Source organism: Lissotriton helveticus, chromosome 1_1 (genome assembly GCF_964261635.1).
Source record: "Lissotriton helveticus chromosome 1_1, aLisHel1.1, whole genome shotgun sequence".
Lineage (NCBI taxonomy): Eukaryota > Metazoa > Chordata > Amphibia > Caudata > Salamandridae > Lissotriton > Lissotriton helveticus.
Genome location: NC_136057.1, coordinates 126,851,524 through 126,858,372, shown reverse-complemented (window position 1 = coordinate 126,858,372; position 6,849 = coordinate 126,851,524).

The window sequence follows — 6,849 nt, the reverse complement described above, 5'->3', positions numbered from 1 at the left end:
ACTCCACAACAAAAGCCCACAAGGGACTGACAACAACCCAAATAAAGTCAAAATGCAACGGAGCCAACAACCCAATTCCAACACTTCAACGGAAGAGTCTCTCCATAACATCTCGACAAGAAAACACGTCAAGCAATCGGGCAGCCCAATGAACGCGCGTACCCGACGCAAACAAAAAAGGAAGGGCAGGAATAGGAAGCAAGTTGACGCAGTTTGTACAGAAGAGAACCGTCAGCTAATTACATTGGGGAGCCCTGACCCGCCAACATCAAATAAGCACCAAAGTACAGAAGAGAACCAACAGCCAAACACGCTGGGAGGGTGTGTACCACCAGAAGCAAACAAGCACCACACCAGCGCTTCATTTCAACCTAAAAAATCCACAGATGCACAGACGCAAGCCGGAGAGGGCATGCGAACCCCGTCATTCACAAAAGAGAAAACCCTTAAACAGACAGAGGAATTCCCCTTCAGCCAAACAAAAAACTCAATAATTAATAACTCGTCAGAACCAATACACATAGGCCAAGGTGATAGCCAAGCAGCAAAAAAGCAATGGACCTGGGCGGTCGGAAAACAGGCCCATGACGAGCCCGTTAAAGTTAAAACTAAAGTTACAACCACCGACCTCCCAACTACCACAACTTACAAAAACATCAAGACCATCAGCAGTGAGACAAAGGGGGACCCCACGATATCCTATATCACCAAAACATAAAGCGACCAGCCTAAAGACCAACCCCGGTGGGCAAAGTTCAATCACAACTTTACAATACCCACCAGTCAATATTCAAAAGGGCCAAGCGAACTGGCGAGACAGCAACAGCAGACACTACAGCCCACAGAGGAACCTGACACAATTCTTTTTATTCCTGAATTCAAATCCAGAGGAAGAGTGGATACATTAAACAGGGGCAACATACTAAGGCTGGTCAACTCAATTGACAACTTAAAAAATATACAGACCACAGACCTGCTAGAACTTTAATTTCTTCCAGCTTCTCACACAAGTGGAAACGAAACAACAAAGACCAGATGGGCAACACAAGATGTTGCAAAATTAATCATGGAGGAAACACTTACATTCTCCCAGTGGGGAATAAAGTTAGAAGTGGTAATCAGGCCCGCTTACCCGACTCTGCTTCTTGAAGAAAAAAAACAAGAATACCCTAAAACGGCTAAATCAATCTTGAAAGGTGCACGGAGCCACTCACCGGGACCGGCAAAATATCCGCCACCACATCGACATCTAAGCTTCTCCCAGCCAGAATCAACTACTAACACGCACCATACCCGGTGGAGACACAAACTGACAAAGAACACTAGCCTCAACCGTCAATCCTACAGCCACCCCCAAAATAAAAATATGTAATTGGAACATCAACGGCCTCCTAGATAAATTGGAGGACCCTGAGATCTTAAATTATTTAAGCTCCCTCGATCTGATCCTCCTTCAGGAAACATGGGAAATAAATGACATCGCACTACAAGGTTTCACAACTCAAACGTACCCGGCAATCAGAAGCTCTCAACATGGCCACAGCTCAGGAGGTTTGGCAATCTTTGCCTCGACATCAACAATCGGGACGGAAATGATAAAAGTAAGCCTTACTCCTCCAAACATGATACAGGCGCTACCAGTAACAATCACAAACAACCAGGCAACCGAACAACTGAACATCATCGACGTATATATACACCCAAAGCACAGACGTCTGGGCTCCAGAGAACTTACCAAAGAACTGACAAGACTCATGGTGGACAGGGAAATGGAGAACACATTAGTGGCAGGAGATTTTAATCTTCACCTGTTTGAAATCAAACCAGCAGCTGAAATGACCAAGGAAATGAATATCGTTTGGGCTATCCCAAGCCAAACAACCCCGTTTCCCAACAAACACACAAAAACCTCAATCGAGCTACTGAAAGACCTTGAACAGCTAAACCTTAGATTCCTTAATGGACGATTTAAAGACGATACTCCACCAGCACCTACACACTTCTCCACGAGTACGACTTCACACCTTGACTACACGCTGTTGACACTCCCGCTGTATGGAAAAGTCAGCTCGTTCAAGATTGGGGAAAGTGCTTCAAGTGACCACCAGCCTTTAGAAGCCACACTAGGCGTATCTGGTGAGAACAAAATCATGGTCAAACGTGATATTGGTACAGAATACACTGCCAATTACAAACAAATAAGGTGCAAGACCACAGGGATTGAGGAACTATCAACTAGCGCAAAAACAATCATGCACCTGGCATCCTGCTCAAACACAAATCCGCTAGACGCCTGGGAAGGGTTTACAGCAGAACTGGGAGCCAAACATGCTACCGAGCTGAAAACCCACAAAGGGATCACCACTCAGTCTTCACATGGAAAAAGCACAACACCAGAGATAAATATCATAAAACGCGAAATAAAAAAGACCTTGAGACAGCTCCGAAACGAACCGAACAATGAAGGCACTCAAAAGGAGCTTCGGACTCAAAAAAGACAACTAAAAAAGATGACCTGGGAATTAAAAAGACATCAATGTGAAGATCAATGGATAAAAATCATCCATAGCTCAAAACAGAAGAATAGCTCCAGTTTCTGGAAAATAATCCATTCCCTTCACCAGCCAGGTCGCCAGGGCATTGACTCTAATATATCTGAATCTAACTGGGCCAATTACCTATCGGCACACTTTAATATAGTTGATTCAAAAACGACCAGCCCCAGAGGGGGAGACTGGTCAGACCATGCTGACCAGAACCTTGAACACCTCGGCACACCCATAAACGCTGAGACCTCAGTCTACAAAAGGAAATTTTCTTCGCCCCATAACCCAAACGCGTGCACAGTCCTAAAATCAATCACCAACTCAATAGCAGACACAGAGAATAACCCACACCTAGAAATAGCAGATAGGATTAAGAAAAAAATCCTAAAAGGCAAACTTGAGGGGGCCCCAGGCCCAAATGGGATCCCACCAATACTATATAAAAATGATGCTGGTTACTGGAGCAGCACCTCGGTACCGGTCTTTCTCAAAATAAGAGAAACAACAACAATACCAACATCAACATCCTGGAGAGGCTCGATAATAAGTCCGATTTACAAAAAGGGCCCCAGGAATGACCCAAGCAGCTATCGCCTTATAGCCCTGATGGATACAGAGGCAAAGTACTACGCGGGCCTCATCCTAGAAGACCCGACAGCCTGGGCAACCGCTAAGAACATCATCCCAGCAACCCAAACTGGATTTCGCAGTGGTCAGGGTACTACGACGAACATCATGGTGCTAACCCTCCTGGCAGACGCGGCAAAAGCCACCAAGACTTGTCTGTGCTTCATCGATTACAGCGCTGCATTCGATCACGTAAACCGTCACAAACTCTGGCAGAAACTGAGCGACTGGGGAATCCCAGGCCCACTCCTTCAGCAGTTAATACTGCTATACAGCAACACCTGGGTCAGGATAAAACTGGGGCCGGGTACGCACCTTTCCAGAGAAATAGGGACCAGCAAAGGACTGAAACAAGGTTGCGTCCTAGCCCCAATGTTGTTCAACCTCTTCCTTGCAGATCTCCCTGGAGAGCTAGAAACAGTCAAATCTCATGGTCCACGGCTGGGCAACACCACACTGTCAAATCTTCTTTATGCAGACAATTTAGTTCTCATTAGCCGGTCCCCTATAGGCCTTCAACATCTGCTGGACAAACCTAACACGTTTTCCAAAAATAATTCATTGACAATTAACTTAAATAAAACAAAAATCATGACAATTAATCATCACAGAAAACGGAATTTTACATGGCTATTGAATGGACAGTAGTTAGAACAGGTAACCTCCTACAAATACTTAGGCGTCATACTAGACAGCAAAGGTTCATTTAAACAACAATTAGAGGCTATCCGGCGGAAGGGCACAACATTCCACCTGTCGATAAAGCCGTTGCAGAAAGCTCTTCCTGACCGGACATTGGGCCCCCTCCTACAGGTAATAAGAGCTCGCCTACAGCCTATGCTCACCTACGGCAGCGAATCTATGCGTGGCAAAGACGCAAAGACGCTAGACAACACCATCAGTCGAGCCTACAGGGCAATATTCCATCTGCCAACTTACACCTCGCCTGCCCAAATCCGCCTTGAATTTGGGCTGCAGAAACAATCGGTGGAGAGAAGAGGCGTATACATCAAAAGCTGGCGGAAAATCAGAGATGCAGAGAACGGATCCCTAAACTTCCATCTGTGGACGGAACTATCCATTAGAGAAAACTCACCAGCAAGAAAATATCTAATGGAATCATTGGAGACCCTAGGTCTAACAAGCTTATGGGAGTCAGGAACTGACCCAAAGACTTTTAAAAAAAATGGTATTGAAGGTCACCAAGATGGTCTCATCCATCGAGGACAAAGCAACTCTTGCTAGGAGAGCACATGGATGGGTGGTATTGGAAGGCTACATAGCTCTTAAGCCACAACAGTATTTAACAACAGGCCTTACACAGACAACATAAAATAAGTTCCTCAACATGCGCCTTGGCAATATACCCATAATGCCTCATCTAGCACCCTGGAAAAGAGAAAACGTAGCAAACTGCTGCCGACTTTGCTCTACTGGAAAAGAGGACCTGACGCACATAATCTGCATTTGCACAAAACTTCTGGATATAAGACGCTACCTGCTTCGGCCCTTATGGATTCAGAAGGGAATAACAAGTTGCAGGCAGGCTGTGATGCTCTGCTTTGACCCAGGAGAAACCCAGTTAAACTGTAGAACAACAAAATTCTTTGACATTGTGGCCAACAGGTTAAAAGAAACAGCGGCGGGGCCAACTGGAAGCACTGCTTAAACAAAAACCAAAAAAAACAACAAAAAAACTGTTAGCATCCAGGTGCCCTAATGGACAGCAACAAACCAAAATGCGTTTTATTAATTCACCTGTTATTTTAAAATTTTTTTTTTTTTTTTAGTGATTGTCTTATATGTTTGTTTAATAATTGTGAGTTTTTATTAACTGTGCAATAAATCTAAATCTTACAAATCTTACAAATCTCCTCTGCCCCTGACATCGCCACTGCCATCCCCAACGGATACAAAATCCAGAGTTAGGACCTCCCCCACCGCCCAGGAGGAGGACTCGCTATCGCGCACAAGAGCTCCCTCTGACTCTCCATCTCCAGCACGAGCGCCCCCCCCCTCCAACACAGAGCACCTCCACTTCCAGACCAGCGCCAGAACTGCGCTCACGCTGCGCGGGACCCTCTTCTACATACCGCCCGGGCCTCGTGCCTCTTCCGCCACCAACATTGCCGAACTCGTTGCACCCCACGCCATTGCCTACAAGGACTACATGCTCATCGGAAACCTGAACTTCCACCTCGACAACCGCAGCGACCTTGATTCCACCACTCTCCTTGACAACCTTGACAACCTTAGACTGAAACAGCTCGTCACCACCCCCACCCACAGAGCCAGACACATCCTCGACCCCATCTTCGCAGAAGGGACAAACATTCACTTCAGCCACGCAACACAGCCCCTCCGGGCCGACCACCACTGTGTGCACTTAAACTTCAACACCACCACTGCACCCAAACCCGGCCCGTGCCTTCCATGAATGAACTGGAGTAAGATCACAGAGGAACACCTCAGCACCACCCTCCTCCATGACCCCTCTATATGCTCTTCAACATCTAAATGGCCCCTCTCACCGCCATTGACTCCCAGCTCATCCTCTCCCTCATGAAGAACCCCTAAGAAACCAGACTCTGCTTCTAGGAAGGAATGAAGGAAGTCACAGCCTGGATGAACAACAACTGCCTGAAGCTCAGCTCAGAGAAGACAGAGAGCCTCGTCCTTGAACCCTCCTCCACCGCCTGGGACAACACCTGGTGGCCTCCCGCCCTCTGAAACCTACCCACTCAATCAGACAATGCCCGTAACCTCTGCATCATCTTAGACTCCTCCCTCTCCACGACCTGCCAGATCAATGCCGTCACCTCCACCTGCTTCAACTCCCTCCACATACTCCACAAGACCTTCAAGTGGATTCCCCCGAAAGTAGAAAGACCGTCACCCATGCACTGGTAACCAGCAGACTGAACTACGGCAATGCCCACTACGCTGCAATAAACAGAACCCTACTACACAAGCTCCAAACCATCCAAAACACCGCAGCCAGACTCATCCTCTGAACCCCTCGACACAAGTACATGACCCAGCACCCAGTAGACCTTCACTGGCTCCCCGTTGAGAAGAGAGTAACCTTCAAACTACTCACCCACGCTTACAAATCCCTCCACAACATTACTGATTTCACAGGTTCTGCTATCCCGGCAGTGACTCCAGTTCGTGATTTCGGTGCATCCACTGCCCAACGTCCAGCACCCAGCAGGAGCAGGAGCTGAGCTGAGCCCAGGAAAGAACGTCGTAGGTCCACGCCCAGGACCTCGCTCGGTGCCGGCAGCCTGAGGTATCGTCAGCGCTTGGCCCACAAGAAGGAAGACGCTTTCCTGCCGCAGCCCCAGCTCCCGCCTACATTGTCCCGCGCCCGACTCGAAGTCCCGCTCGAGCAGAGTAGGAGCCGGAGGGCCGAGAGCAGAGAGCGGGAAGCAAGTTCAGAGCAGAGCAGAGGAGAGGTTGAGCACGGAAAACGCCGCAGAGAATGCCGTCGTGGCTGTCATCAGTTGCCCAGATCATCCAAGTTCAGGGGCTGGGGGGCCGGGGGACACAGAAAAGCGGCTGGCCCCTCAACCTCATCCTATACTCAGTCCTCCTTCACCTGACCACCTGAGGACTACCTACATACGGCTCAGTCCGCGACAGGAGCCTGCTGGTCCGCTGCCTGCCTACCTGC